Below are 16,474 nucleotides of genomic sequence, written 5' to 3'. Positions count from 1 at the left end.
TCCGTTTTAGGACATCTGTCCAATATTCTTGCAATTTATTACATGTAAAGAAAATATGTAGGTAATCTGCGTTGTTTGTCCCACATCCCCTCCAGCAATTGGTGCTGGATTGTGTATATTTAAAAGTTGTCAATGGTGTTTGGAAATACCTTAAGTTCATCTTCCAAGCATACTCCTGCCAGAAGGGAGATCTTATGTAGGCTACAATGTCTTTAAAACTTTGCTTCCACTCACTGTCTAATATTCTTATTTTCAACTCCTTTTCCCATTTCTCTTTGATACCGTTCAAGTCCTCAATTTCATTGCATTGTAATATTTGATAGACTTGTCCAATTATCTTTAGTGTGTTTTTACTCTGGCATTGTGTTACCATACATGCAATTAATGGATGGAGGTTTTCAAGACTTGTTAATTGGACATTTTCATTTAAATAATTTCTTACTTGTAAATATCTATAAAAGTGAGTCTTTGGGAGCTGATATGTATTAACTATATTATCAAATGACTCGATTCCTTTATTACAATAAATTTGACAATACATTATGAGGCCTCTGTTTCTCCAAATTTTGAAAGCATCATCTATCTTGTTTGGAGTAAAGAAAGGGTCTTCCTGTATTTCTCTCAGGCAAATCAGCTCTCTGTCTTTAACATTTGTTATTTTACACAGTCTTTTCCAAATTCTAACTGTATTATTCAATGTAAAACAGTTTGCCTTCATTTGCCTTGAAGAGATCAATGTATGAAAAGAGCCTACTGATTTCCTCTCTATAGTTTTCCATTTGGGGCCCAAGTTTTGGTTAATCATTACTGCTATTGATTTTACTTGTGCAGCATAAAAATAATTAGTTAAATTAGGTAATGCGAGCCCCCCTTCACTTCTTTTTCGCTGTATAATTTTAAGTTTGACCCTTGGTTTCTTCTCATCCCATATGAACTTTCTCAGCAGGTTTTCCCAATATTTGAGACATTTCTGTGATATGTACAGGGGTAGATTCTGAAAGAAAAATAAAAAACGTGGCAAAACATTCATTTTAAGAACACTAATTTTTTCCGATAATGATAAAGGTAAGTATTTCCACCTTTGTAGATCTTGTTTTACTGATTTTTCCAATTTTCCATAATTGTAGTCATATACGTTATCCAATGTATTTGATATATTCACCCCCAGGTATCTTACTTGGTTTTGGTCCCATTTAAAATCAAATTGTTTTTTAAAGTGATTTTCTAGTTGATACCCAATTTGCATGGCTTCCGTTTTATTCAAATTCAACTTATATCCTGACAGAATGCTATAGTCTTTAATTTCAACTAACAATTCCGGTGGGGAGTTGTAAATGTCTGTTACATACATGGCTGTATCATCTGCATATAATGCTAATTTCTGTTCTTCCTCTATTATATTAAGACCTTTTATTGCAATATTTTGTCTTATTCTTTCTGCTGGAGGTTCTGTACATAAAGCAAACAGTTGTGGTGATAATGGGTCTCCTTGTTTGATTCCCCTTTTTATAACAAGTGTGTCAGAGAGAGTTCCATTTACCTTTACTCTTGCATTTGGTTCTTTATACATTCCTCTTATCAAATTAATAAATGTCTCATCAAATCCATATTTCTTACATACTTCAGTTAGGAAAGGCCATGATACCCTGTCGAAAGCTTTTTCCGCATCTAGCATTAAAATCAGCATTTGTGTTTTTGTTTTTAAAGCATAGTCTATGACATCAAGAGTACGGCGGACATTATCCCCATGTAAGCGGTCCTTAATAAATCCTGTCTTATCTAAGTGGATAATTTTTGGCAAAATATTTGAAAATCTATTAGCTATTATTGCTGTAAAAAAATTTTGGTCAACATTTAATAATGTTATTGGTCTATACGATGAACAGTTTTCTGGGTCTTTCCCCTCTTTATGTATGACAGAGATAATAGCTGTATTCCATGTATTTGGCCAATTTCCTGTTTTCAGGATCTCATTGAATACTCTGCATAACAAGGGCGTCAGCAGTTCTTTAAATTCTTTATAAAATTCATAGGTGAATCCATCACTTCCCGGACTTCTTCCAGTTTTCCCTTTATGAATTACTTTTGAAATTTCCATCTTTTCTATTGAGTGTCTTAAGTTGCTGTTTTGCTCCTTATTTATGATTGGTAAGTTAAATGATTCCAAGTAATTTTTAATTTCTTGTGTGTTAGCCATATTTTCCGGGGTATAAAGTTCCTGATAGAATTTCTTGAAACATAAAGCTATATTTGATTTGCCCCTTTTATATATACCATATTTTTCCTTAATAGTAACAATTGTTGATTTCTCTTGTTGTTTCTTTAACTTAAATGCCAACTTTTTCAATGCCTTTGGGCTGTTATCATATTAACTTTGTCTGCAGAGCATCAACTGTTTTTCTATCTCTGCTATTTCTATTGTTTTGAGTAATTTTTTTGCTGCTTTTAGTTCGATCTGCACCTCATTTAATTTACACATTTCATATTCTTTTTGCAATTGTTTTATCTTTTCTTCCAGTATTTGCTTTTTGCTTAACCGTTTCTTCTTTTTCCAAGATGAGTAGGCAATTATTTCCCCTCGAATTGTTGCTTTTATTGCTTCCCATAGTGTAATATCTGATATTTCCCCATTGTCGTTGATTTCAAGAAAAGATGTAATACTGCTTATTGTTTTCTCCTTAAACCTTTGATCCATTAACAATGAATTATTCATTCTCCAAAGTGTTCCACCTCTCTCTGCTATCATCTTTAATTCCATCATAATTGGTGCATGATCAGTTATTGATATGGGTAGTATTTCACATTTTAAAATTTTTGCAACATCATTCCTAAACAAAAAATAATAGTCCACTCTTGAAAACGCCTTATGTGCATGAGAATAGAAAGTAAAAGCTTTTTCTTCAGGGTGCAGGCAGCGCCAAACATCTACTAGTCCCATCTCTATTTGGGCTTTTCTCAACAAACAGGCAGCTTTCTCTGACTTGTGTCTTATTTTACTTTGGGTATCTAACTTTGGATTCATTACCAAATTAAAGTCACCCCCCATTATTGTAATTCCTTTTGCTTCCAGCATTAACAGTTGTAAGATTCTTTTCAATGGTTCTTCCCCTGTTCCAGGCGGATTATAAACATTAACTAAAGTTATCCATTGTTCTTCTATTTGACCAATTACAACCCCGTACCTTCCTTCTTTATCTCTAATACATTTTTCTTTTTGAAACATAAGTTTATTTTTAATCAGGGTTGCTACTCCTCTTTTTGCTGTTGTGTGAGATGAATAATACACTTGGGCTCCAGCTAATTTTTCCAGTTTAACATGTTCCTCTGTATCTAAGTGAGTTTCCTGGAGGGAGGTGATTTCACCTCGTTCTTTCTTAAGAATTTGTAGCACCCTTTTTCTTTTTATGGGGTTATTCAATCCATTTCCCCCACTTCCCCCCTTTTGTACCACACCCAAAGCCACTTAGCACCAACTTCAACAAAACAATAACTCATTGCAAAAAAAGAAAGAAATACATGATGGATATTTTGGCTAAAATGACTGGGTTAATTCATGCCCTTAGTTGCATTGTTAACAGTATGAGATGTCTAAGAGTTTGTCACCCTCTAATGTTCATTTGTTATTCCAAATATTAATGAGCGCCCATATACATTTTATTTACATTCTCTTCCCCTCTCCCGTTCCTTTCCCTTTATAAATCTATTTCAATTGCCCACTTTGTCACTTCATAATCATATATTGTACAATCTTCTCAAATGAAATAAAAAACTTCGTTGTTTCTTTCTTCTGGTTTTCCTTAATCACTGCGCCGGATCTCAAATTCATTACTCGTAGTTCGTGATTTGACTTCAGTTTCCCTTTATAGGGCGCTCTAATTTCAATTGTTCTTACATTTTAGACGTTTTTTAGAGATTATATGAGGAGCGTTAACTCACACCTGCATCTCACTGTCAACCGGAAGTCCTCCGTGATCTTTAAGTCCGTAGTTATCTCACGTACGAAGATGAGTAGCTGTGCTGTGTCACGTACATCACAACATCACAGCCCTCATTCAAAGCCAAGAATAAAAAAAGTCAAAGTTGACTGCGCTGTTTGCAGCTGAAGCTCCAGGTTTCCCGCAATGTCCTCAATCCTCCTCGTTACAGTGGAGTCATTGGGCCTATTTTAGGGGGGCTGCTTTTTTCTCCACTGGTGGCCAGAGGGCCCCAAGCAGCCGCTTAGTTCGCTTATGCCTCGGGCCTCTGGCCAAATGTCTTGTTATACTGGTCGAATGAGACACAGCTGTTCTTATTGGATTTTAGTGGAATTTCTTTTTTCTGGAATATTTTTTTGAATAAATAATGAATACAGCGCCCAATTTTTTCAATAGCTCCCAAGTCATTTGAGCCATCGACTCAAAATCAACAGCCAAATGTCTTGTTATACTGGTAGAATGAGACAGCTGGAGCAACAACAACTGTAAAACATGTGTCATCAAACATTTAGCCACATTAACAAATAAAATGTCCCAAAGCAGTGTGTGGTGCTGCGTTAAAGAGACAGTCAGGTCATCAGTCCTCACCTGAGATGAAGCAGAAGAACAGAACGTGGTGGATCTTCATTCTGAGTTTGATCCTGATGGAGACAAAACCGTCTCTGTCACTTCACTCCTTCCACTCTGTCTGTCTGATCAAAGAGGAAGCTGAAGTTGCTTTAGTTTCATGATTTCTGACAAATGTGCTTCACTTCTTATACTTTGTATTTATACTCTTGGGAGGTCCACTTGTGTTTCCTGCTCTTTTTTAAATTCACCACTTCTCAGGAACACACTGGAAATCCCAGTAAATCCCAGTCTCAGTACACGACAGCAGAGACAGCACACAGACACAGCAAACTCCAATAATACAGACAGTGCCAAAACCAACAATTAGTCAAAGGGTTTGCTGATTTTTCCTTCTCATTGTTCGGCATCACATCATCATGTTTGATAAAACTGATGTTTCAGAGTCACAGCTGCAACTTCATTAAGGATAAGTTGAGAGCCGAAATTCCCCGAGAACCCCAGTAGGTAAGAAGATAAAGGTAAAAGCCCCTTTTGGATTATGAAATAGGGAAACCCGTGCTATCGTTAGTTGTGAGTTGTATGAGGAAAATGGAGAGGTGTCTAAAGGTGGGAGAGAAAAGTCCCCGTTGGTGTAAAACGAAAAAATAACTATTTGTCGTCATCGCACGCCGCCTTCCCAACATCACAAGACTGATTTCAACCTATCAGAGCACATCAGGCACGGCAGACGCAGCGAGACGAAACAAAGACGTAAGAAGACGTAAACAGACAGAGAGGGAGGCTGAATGGGGAGAAAAGTCGTGTTAGTGTCTCGTATCTGCAGAGAGTTTCTTATTTTCTCTCTTTGTTGCTGCTCGGGACGCTTTACCAACCCAACATGTGGCTGTTTGACGTCCTGGGAATGAGACTCAACTATCAACTATCTTTGTGGTGCGTTCAGGAACAGCTGGACAAATCCTACTGACTCTACCTTTAACTTTAATAGTCTTTGAATTATATTAATATGACGTGAGCTTCAGTTAGCTTTGACCACAAATGTCCTTCAGAGGGAGACTTTTTACTCTGATACTCTGAGTACATGTCAGAGCCTGTACTCTATTACTTTTACTGGAGTAAACAAATTGAATCAGTACTTCTACTTTTACCAAGTATTTGAACTTCTACTGGAGTACAGATACTGTGTACTTTTACCACCTCTGGATATAATTAGTTACTTCCACAATGCATTTCACTTTCCTCCTGAGACTGACAGAGAAAAAGAGAAAGAGAAAGAGACACGAGAATGTTTGAGCATCAGAATGAAACTTAAACTTGTGAACTGCTCTGTATTTCCTTGACATCATGATTTATTTAAAGTCTCATTTTTCACAGAAATACAAACGTACAGTATGTTATAGAGTTATGTTACATCCACCACTTTATTAATCAAACAATTGATGAATCAGTAAGTCAACTGATAGAAAATAAGCTGGGAACCATCTTTAAATCACTGTCGTGTAACGACTTTTCTTCAGTCTTGGATGTTCAGAAGGTTTTCCAAAAAGCAGGAGTCAAAAATCACCAGAAGTCCTCAAAGCTGAGTGCAGTAAAGCTTTTATTGCCGGCAGTAAGAGCTGAGATCATACACAGACAATGTCCATGAACAACTGATCTGATCTAATACATTTGATGTCTTGTTTTAAGCCTAAAAACTGGGAGTGTCCTCCCATGGCCTCTTGGTCTCAACCAATCCTTACTCTTCCTCACTTCTGCTGACGGGTATTTTTCCGATGCACCTGTCCGTGCCCTGCCGTTCCTGACACCAGTAGCTTCTACTCTCTGAGTTTGGTTATTTAAAAAAACAGGTACTTTCCTCAGAACACACCATCAGCTCTTAGTGACTCTGGCCTGAGCTTTTTTTAAAAACAAGTTTCCCTCTGAATATATCCCATTAGCTTTGATCATTCTTCGTACTGCATTTTTTAAAAATAATAAAAGTGTGGTATATTTGGTTACATGATTTCACTCTTACATTTGTGGTTACATTTCACTCCAAGTTAACACAATACAGTAGTTTAATCATCAATCGGATCAACAGGTGCACGTTCAATCAACTAGTGCAGAGTAATACGTGTTTTAACCATTCATTTATGATTCCTTCACATTTTGATTAGCTTCTTTAACATCTCGGTCCTTATTACCAGTTGTCATTAACCACTAACTACTTACTTACGGTTATATTACACTACATCACTCTGGTCCTTTTTCATGTAAAAACATTTCATGGCTCCAACTTCACAAATGTGACGATTTGATGCTTTTCCTTTAAACAATTGTATTAATTTTGATGTATTTGTAATAATGTTGAGGTTTAGACTGTTTGTTGGTCAAAACAAACAGTATGAAGGTGTCACTTTGGGCTCTGGCTCACTGTCACCACATTTCTCACTTTTCTGAATGATTAATCAACATAAACAATAATCAGCAGATTAATCCAGAATGAAACATTTTACTACACTGAGTACTTTTACTTTTCATACTTTAAGCACATTTTCCTGATTATTCTTACATACTTTTACTGCAGTAACAGTTTAATTGCAGGACTTTTAACAGAGTATATTTACAGTGTGGTATTAGTACTTTTATTGAAGTAACAGATCAACACATTAGTGACATGTTAGTAACAAATACAGATCCAGAACCTACAGATAATCTGAGTGCTGTATGTGTGAGCGGTGCAGGTTTGCTCCTTAATACTGCAGGTTTGTTCATAATCACTGCAGGTTTTGATGATGGAGTCTTCACATGTGGAGGCTGGAGCCAAATCCTTACAGGAAAGGGATCTGAAAATAAAATCAACAACTTTACCAAGGTGACAGGAAATGACATCACAGCTGTTGTACAGCAGTATTCATTGCAACAGACCAGATAATGTGTGATAGACAAATCTTGGGGGCCAAGCTAACTAACAGACTACCAACAGTATAGAGATAACCTGCGTGACTCTGAATATCACGAGTAAACATATCATCAATGTGTAACATTATTTTGTAAGATCACAGGAACAGAACATCCACAGTGTGTGAGCCGGTCCTGAGAGCACAGCAGCCATTAAATGTAGAGTCAAGGCTCTTTTTCATGGTTCTCATTTAAAAGGCATCTCATAGGCACCATTGAGTCCGGTTCTGGTCGAGGTTTCTGCCTGTTAAAAGACTCTTGTGCTTGCTCGTGGGGGAAATGTGGAAAAATGAATCGAGGAGTACGGTCTAGACCTGCTCAGTTTGGAAAATGTCATGAGATGACTTTTGGTGTGAACTGGCGTTAAACAAATAAAGATGATTGATTGATTGATTGATTGATTGATTGATTGATTGATTGATTGATTGAAAATTAATCCGACAGGAAAATGGAAAGTTTGTATTAACCCGAGTTTACTATGGAAAATTTAGAATGCTTAAATTAAACAATTCAAAGAAACAGTGTGAAACACAACACATGTTTATATGTATTTACTTTCATGTATGCATTTTCAGTATTTTCAGTGCTGTTGTTACGGCTGTCTGTGTCCCTGTGCTGCTTGTTCCTGTTCCCCTCCTGTCCTCTCTTGCTCTGCACAGGTGTGCCACTTCTTGATTGCTCAATGAGGTTCACCTGGCCTGGGAGAAGTGCTTAATATCTCCTGTGCCAGCATCAGAATGGAGGGAGGACTGCTGGTCTTGATGCCTCTCAGCCTGGGCTTTTGTTCTGTTGTGTTTAGCTTTTTGTGGCTCATTTGTGTCTTTGGCTGAGTCTTGTTCATCCCATAGGAACAAAACCTTTTTCAAATCTTTGTGTGTTTATTTTCCAAATAAATTGTTCTTCATTAGGAATTGAACTTCCATGCTACATTAAGGCCAAATCACAACCAAAAAAACAAAATGAGGAGGTTAATTATTTTACTTGTTGTCCAGCAGAGGGCAGCACACATCCACCTGTTCTAATTACAAAGACGGTGTTTCAGTTCGCAAAATCAACGCCTGCTTTATTCTACTTCTGTGTGAAGTCAAGGACCAATTGTGTCAGAAACAGTTGAGCAATCCCAGATTTTCTGTTTAATCTACAGTGAAATTTTAATCTCTTTCCAACGGTTTTATAGTGCAGTGTTAGAAACTGTCAAGGACGGCGTGTGGAGTCGGAGAAAATCACCTCTGAGATTCTGCTGCTTGACCTGAAGTCCCTCCTCATCTTCCATATGTAGAGGATCAGCAGAAAAACAACCACCAGTGAAACAACCAGACCCCAGATGTAACCTGAGTGAGGGACACTGGAGCAGACTGGAGAGAGAGAGACAGGAAGTGTACACAGGGTCCACAAAGAAGGAAAATGATGGTAATTTATTTCCTTGTTGTAAGAAAATGTGTCTCATGTGGTTTGCACGTTACATAAAACGTCATTGAGTGTTACGTCATCAAACTTCCTCTCACTCTTTGCACTACTGTGAAGAAAACACCTGTGTTGTAAAATACAAGGTGAGATGGAGGTGGAGTTTGATCAGAGCCGGCCCAAGCCTTTTGGGGGCCCTAAGCAGAATTTGATTTGGGGCCCCCCCTCCCACCACTGCGGAGTCACCTGTGCTTGACAATTATTGACACAAATGTCACACTATAATGTTACATTATAAACTGTATTAATACAGTGATGGATTATGAACTACTGTCCCCCTGGGCACAGATGCACAAGGACCGTTTTGGGGCTCCTGGCCCCTCTAGACCTCTGGCCCCCTGGGCTTGGTAGACCCCTGTATTAATACAGTTGTTATTTACACCAAACCAGTCCCCTTTAACCTTAGAGCAGGGGTGGGCAAATAATTATTCCAAGGGGCCACATGACAAACCCGAGCTGTGCTGGAGGGCCGGACCAACAATAATTTGAACTTAATTCTGCTCAATATTAATGTTCTCTCATTTTAAAAATCTGAAAGCTGTGGGATGTCGTTCCCTTCGCTCACACAGAACTCTTGAATCTCTTCTCTCAGATCCCATACTCTTTTAAGCACTTTGCCCAGGCTGAGCCACCTGACAGCTGTGTGGTAGACTATGTCACCATGTTCAGTCTCATTTTCCTCCAAAAGTGCAACAAACTGTCTGTGATTTAATGCTCTTGCCCTCAGGGCCGGCTCTCGCCATTTTGGTGCCCGAGGCAAGATTAGGAGTTGGATTTATGACTGCAGCTGAAGTAAAATATCTCATTATGTATGTAATGTAGACAATGCCTACAGTAACATACAATTAACAGAACTCACCGGTGTCAGGCTGCGTGGTGCTGGAGGTTGGTGGCGTGCTGGATGTGGTGCTGGATGTGGTGCTGGATGTGGTGCTGGATGTGGTGCTGGATGTGGTGCTGGAGGTTGGTGGTGTGCTGGACGTGATGCTGGAGGTTGGTGGTGTGCTGGACGTGATGCTGGAGGTTGGTGGCGTGCTGGATGTGATGCTGGAGGTTGGTGGTGTGCTGGATGTGATGCTGGAGGTTGGTGGTGTGCTGGATGTGATGCTGGAGGTTGGTGGTGTGCTGGACGTGATGCTGGAGGTTGGTGGTGTGCTGGACGTGATGCTGGAGGTTGGTGGTGTGCTGGACGTGATGCTGGAGGTTGGTGGTGTGCTGGATGTGGTGCTGGAGGTTGGTGGTGTGCTGGACGTGATGCTGGAGGTTGGTGGTGTGCTGGATGTGATGCTGGAGGTTGGTGGTGTGCTGGACGTGATGCTGGAGGTTGGTGGTGTGCTGGATGTGGTGCTGGAGGTTGGTGGTGTGCTGGATGTGATGCTGGAGGTTGGTGGTGTGCTGGATGTGATGCTGGAGGTTGGTGGTGTGCTGGACGTGATGCTGGAGGTTGGTGGTGTGCTGGATGTGGTGCTGGAGGTTGGTGGTGTGCTGGATGTGATGCTGGAGGTTGGTGGTGTGCTGGATGTGATGCTGGAGGTTGGTGGTGTGCTGGACGTGATGCTGGAGGTTGGTGGTGTGCTGGACATGATGCTGGAGGTTGGTGGTGTGCTGGACGTGATGCTGGAGGTTGGTGGTGTGCTGGACGTGATGCTGGAGGTTGGTGGCGTGCTGGATGTGGTGCTGGATGTGGTGCTGGATGTGGTGCTGGATGTGGTGCTGGACGTGGTGCTGCTGCTGCTTGTTGTGTGAACTGCAGCTGTATTCAAACACACAGTCGTTCATACTGTTACACCACTGCATTAAGTCCATTGTGTCATTCTACAACTACAAAACATCTGTTCATATAAATATTGACTCATCAGTCTAAACAATGACAGGGAACATGTGGCTCTGTCCTCCATCTGTGGCATCTGTTTGCTAACTTTACAGATAATTTCATGTCAATGATAAACATCAGGAGTGTTTACATTTTATTTTCTGTCCATAACTTTATGTTTTGTGTTGTTTTTGTTACATTATCATTGAGGACATTTGATGCTAAATTAAACCAAAATACAAATATGAATACAAGTTGAATCAAGAGTTAACACTCACGTAGGCTGTAGCAAACGGACGGTTTCTTCAGGTCACAGAGAATGTCCCACCATTTTCCATCTCTGCCCAAGTGTGCTCCCACACAATCCTCCATGTTACCACCATAGTTATCAGGTTGACCTCGATCTTGATCCCAGTACCTAAATGAGGAGTTACTTCCATCCGACCACTTCCAGGAGTCTCTGAAAAGGCCGATCCAGGCTCGTTGTCCTGAAGGTACCAAGTCCTTTACCTCCTGGTTCTCTGCTGTGTTCCTCACACTGGCCAGGTCTGTGTGGTGATCTCTGCAGTAGCTCTGGGCCTCAGTCCAGTTCATGAGAGTCCCGATGAGGACAAACGTCACATTCAGCCCTGAAAACAGAGCACAGTGCTGTGCAGAGGTACTATAACATACAGTTTACCATCCATGCCGTGTCTGTGGCAGTATTCACAGCATTATAAATCCACTGAATTAATGACTTTGTAAAATAAAAATGGAAGACATGATCATCTTAATAAATGTTACTGAGTATTTCTTCAGTCTCTCCCCATTAATAATCACATCCTTAAAATCTACATCTAATAGATTGACACATTATTTTTTCTACATGTGAATATTTCCTCAGATTTCTGAAACACAAACATACGGGCCCCTCTGAAGGGTCACCAGATACATCTGAGGGCTCGTCAGATGGTTGATGGGAGAGGAAAGAAAAGAAAAAAGTTCTGATGCACAAATCTGTCTTCAGTTTTTCTTTTCTTTAACTTTCCTCCAATATTTGCTTTCACATAAAACATTGGATCATCTGACTTCTTTGGACTTCACCACGTGAGAAGTTTAGTGGGGAAATGTTTCTTTGGTGGAACTAACAACACATGAACATGTGAAACATGACAAGAAGCTCCAGTAGACAGAGCTTTGTGTCAGAGGTCACCAGCACAAAGAAACAAGAAGGTTGGGAACTAGTTCAATATATAACAATGTGTTGTATTTTATAAGCTTCTCATATGTTTTTTAATGTTTATATTCATCTGAAAAGTAACAAGTAACTACAGCTGTTGAGTAAATGAAGTCAATTCAAGAATACATCATTTTCCCTCTGAGATCCAGTGGAGTTATAAAGTTACACAGTAAATAAAGTAGCGTAGTAATAGAGTACATGTACTCAGTTGCTTTCATGTGGGGTGGAGCCAGATCTGCCTTTTATTATCTGAAACAGCTAAATTGCGGCCACGTCTCCGTCTGAGTGACTCAGAGACTGCAGCATGTTTTTAAATCTAGCAGGATGGACTATTACAATGCTCTTCTATCTGCTCCACCCAAACAAGTCATTCATCACTGACAAGCTTCTTTTTCTCATTCTCACCTGCATCGCTGTCAAATCATCAATATTAATTGCTGCCTTATTGGCTTGTAAGTCGTCTGTAAAGCTCTTTGAATTGTACTAACTTTGATGGAAGGTGCTGTAAATAAAGTTTGACTGACTGATCCTGTATTGGCCCAAATAATGAGGGAGAGCTCAAGAACCTGAACTGGTGTGTTTTAAACTTCACTGAATGTTCTCACCTCTGACATCCATGCAGACCAACTGAAAGCGACTTTCACAAGGGTAGTCATGCCATCGTCCACCATCCATCAGTGTGCAGTACTCTATACTTTTATAGTTGTGTGGTTCTCCAGTATTCCACTGTCTGAACTCAGTCTCCCCGTCTTTGTAGAAACTGGTGTCTGACAGTGACCACCTCCAGCTGTTCACGTCATCATACAGCCCGATCCAGACCTCCTGAAAGCAATATTTTAATATATCTGTCTTTAGCCTCACATTTATTACACGGCAACACAATATACACTCAAAAGTTAATCTGAGGCTTCAGCAGTCTGAGTGACACAGATCCAGTTCATATCCTCCAAAGTGACAGGCTTTCTAATACAACATTCCCTCCTTTTGTTTCCATCCACTGCAGCTCAACAGGGACACTCAGTCTGGTGAAACACAACGAGGGAGTTTTATATTAAAAACACTTCACAGCCCGATTCTAAAAGAGTTGGGACGCTGTGTAGAATAAAGACACAATGCAAACATTTGCAAAGAACTGACTTCAGTCCTGCTGCTCCTGAGCTCATGTAGTAAAATCATTTATACAATCATGTGTTTGACGACCTCGCCCCATCCTTGCTTGTGAACGACTGAGCCTTTGGAGGACGCCCCTTTCATACCCGATTATGATACGATCACCTGTTACCGATGAACCTGTTCACCTGTGGAAGCTTCCAACACAACAACTTTCAGGCTTTTGTTGCCCCGTCACAATTTGTTTGAAACGCGTCGCTTCAGAATAGACATATATTTACACAAATCAGTGAAGCTGAACATGAAATAAATAAATTGTCTTTGTACTGTTTTAAATTGAGTTTATGTCAAAAAGGATCAGCAAATTATCACATTCCCCGATTCTGTTTAATTTGTATTTTACACAACGTCCCAACTTCTTTGGAATGAGCGTTGTATATATATATAGACATATGTAGACATATAGTCTATGAGTACATTTCATATTGTAAACAAATAAATATGAGGCATTTTCTAGAGGTAGAGGTAGGAGTAGTTTAGATTCAAGCTGCACCTTAATCAGACACCAGATTAAAGTGCTGCTTACAATGTCCTTCTGAGAAGTAGTGGAGTAGAAGTACAGAGTGGCATTAAATGGAAATACTCAAGTACAAGTACAGTACCTCAAAATGTTACTTCAAAATGTATCTACTGACTTTACACCAATGTGGAAGTGCAAAACTTTCAACCTGCGTGTCATTTACATGTTTGTCAAAAATGGCTTTGAGACTAAAGAAAGACATCAGTGAACTCACATTGGACACTTTGCTTTTATCTACGGTGTCGATCAGGATCCTCACGTCCTCCATGTTGTGTATAGTTGCCAGGTCAGTGTATTTCTCTCTGCAGTACCTCTGAGCTTCAGTCATGGTCTTCAGGTCAGAAACAAAATGGTACTGACGAGGGACATGTGATGAGACGGCACTCAGCCCTGTAGAGACAGACATGCATACTGGTGACATTTGGGTGTGAAGTGTATGGGCTGTCGTCCTCAAAAGGTGTCGGCGTGTAGTATGTTGATAAAAGATTCTGCGGAGGCAAGGCTGGGTGGATTTGACAGAGCAATCTTTATTGAAACAGATCTCAAGCCAGCGTCCGAACCAGAGTGTGCACTCCCTGGTATTCTCAAATCTCGGCAAAGTGATGCCCAAAATGCTTTGCCCTCTGCTCTATCAGAACTCCTCTCCGACCCTCAGTCTTAGGAGATCAACCAAAATCACCCCCGTTCTCTGGTGTGCAGGTCCTTTTTAGAGTTCATTTGCTCATGCCCGCCTGTTTCCTCTAATTGTTTACTTTTGGGGCACTGAGAGCCCCTCTATCCTGTGGGAAAAGAATAGGTCTGCATAACACCTCTAGAGAATATCTCTCAAGGGAATATGTGTACGTGAATGTGTGTGCGTGACTATATTGATGTTATCTGAAGTTGACCTGCTAGTCTCTCTATACTTAGATGAAAATGTATACATCGAATCAATCTTGAACCTCTGAACTGGTCAGTCCTAAGTGTGGGCCTCTTCCTTTAGCTATTCTCTGACGCACACTACAGGACTAATATGTTGTTCTCCTGGACATGAGACCTCTACGTAGTCCCCTTCCCACATATACTTAAAGGGAAGCATCTGGTCCTGTCCCATCCTGTCCTGCCACTCAGAGCTCAGGAGGTATAAGAAACACTCAGACACTACAGGTGAAACATGACTTCTGTGAATCATCTGGACTTTGTCACGTTGCATTTCAGTGTATTCAGGTGTGTCGCTGTCTCTGTCAGTAAAATCAGCTGTGGAATGTAACAAAGTCATTTACTTAAGTACTGTACTTAAACTAGTGACAGGGTTGGGGGTGTCTGTTGACACTTTAAGGACAATTTGAAGTATTTTTGTTTATGTAAGACACACTAAACTGCCCCCTTGGCTGGTTAAAACATGATAAACTGCCCTCTTGAGTGGCAAAAACGCTCGCTAAAGTGCCCTCTTCAGTGGCGAGGAGGCACTGTATGTGCCCTTTTTTTTCTTTTCGCCCCTGCCCTTCAAAAAGTCTGTGCACGCCACTGCTCCCAGTTGTTGTCCCTTTCATTGACTGCATGGCTGCCAGCTCCTCAGTGATCTTAAAGTCCGTAGTTATCTCACGTACGAAGATGAGCAGCTGTGCTGTGTCACGTACATCACAGCTCTCGTCCAAAGCCGAGAATAAAAAAAGTCAAAGTTGACTGCGCTGTTTGCAGCTGAAGCTCCAGGTTTCCCGCAATGTCCTCAATCCTCCTCGTTACAGTGGAGTCATTGGGACACAGCTGTTATTGGATTTTAGTGGAATTTCTTTTTTTCAGGAATATTTTTTTAAATAAATAATGAATACACCGCCCAATTTTTTCAATAGCTCCCAAGTCATTTGAGCCATCGACTCAAAATCAACGGCCAAATGTCTTGTTATACTGGTAGAATGAGACAGCTGGAGCAACAACAACTGTAAAACATGTGTCATCAAACATTTAGCCACATTAACAAATAAAATGTCCCAAAGCAGTGTGTGGTGCTGCGTTAAAGAGACAGTCAGGTCATCAGTCCTCACCTGAGATGAAGCAGAAGAACAGAACATGGTGGATCTTCATTCTGAGTTTTGATCCTGATGGAGACAAAACCGTCTCTGTCACTTCACTCCTTCCACTCTGTCTGTCTGATCAAACAGGAAGCTGAAGCTGCTTTATTTCATGATTTCTGACAAATGTGCTTCACTTCTTATACTTTCTATTTATACTTTTGGGAGGTCCACTTGTGTTTCCTGCTTTTTTTAAAATTCATCACCTCTCAGGAATAAACACACCCCAGTGAATCCCCAAGTCTCAGTACACGACAGCAGAGACAGCACACAAACACAGCAAAATCCAATGATTTTCCTTCTCAGTGTTTGACATCACATCATCATGTTCAGGCCTGGACTGGCCATAGGGAGAACCGGGAGTATTCCTGAAGCGCCGGCCTATGATTGGCCTGCTATTTTTATTTATTTATTTTTATTTTTTTTAACAGGCTGCCGGTCAGCCGTAAGTCAGAGAGGCAGGCCAGGCCAATCAGAGGCCACTCAGGCCAGTAGCATGTGAGGAGGAAAAAAAGAAAGGCGCTGGAGGAAGACGCGGCCAAATGCCTAAAATTGACTAATTTATTCAGCAGTATGTACATGAATACAAGGGCAAATCAAGTGAGACATAGGCTACACTATCTTACTGTATGAACTATAGTGTATGGAAAAACACTGTAAGCATATGTTTGCTATTCAAAGGTGGTGATGGTGATGACATCAGTCCTGCTGGTGCTTCAGGAGCAGCCGGTGCAGAGCAGTTGGCAGAAGGTACAG

The sequence above is a fragment of the Pagrus major genome, chromosome 7 (assembly GCF_040436345.1).
Source record: "Pagrus major chromosome 7, Pma_NU_1.0".
NCBI lineage: Eukaryota > Metazoa > Chordata > Actinopteri > Spariformes > Sparidae > Pagrus > Pagrus major.
Note: the sequence above shows the minus strand (reverse complement) of the source record.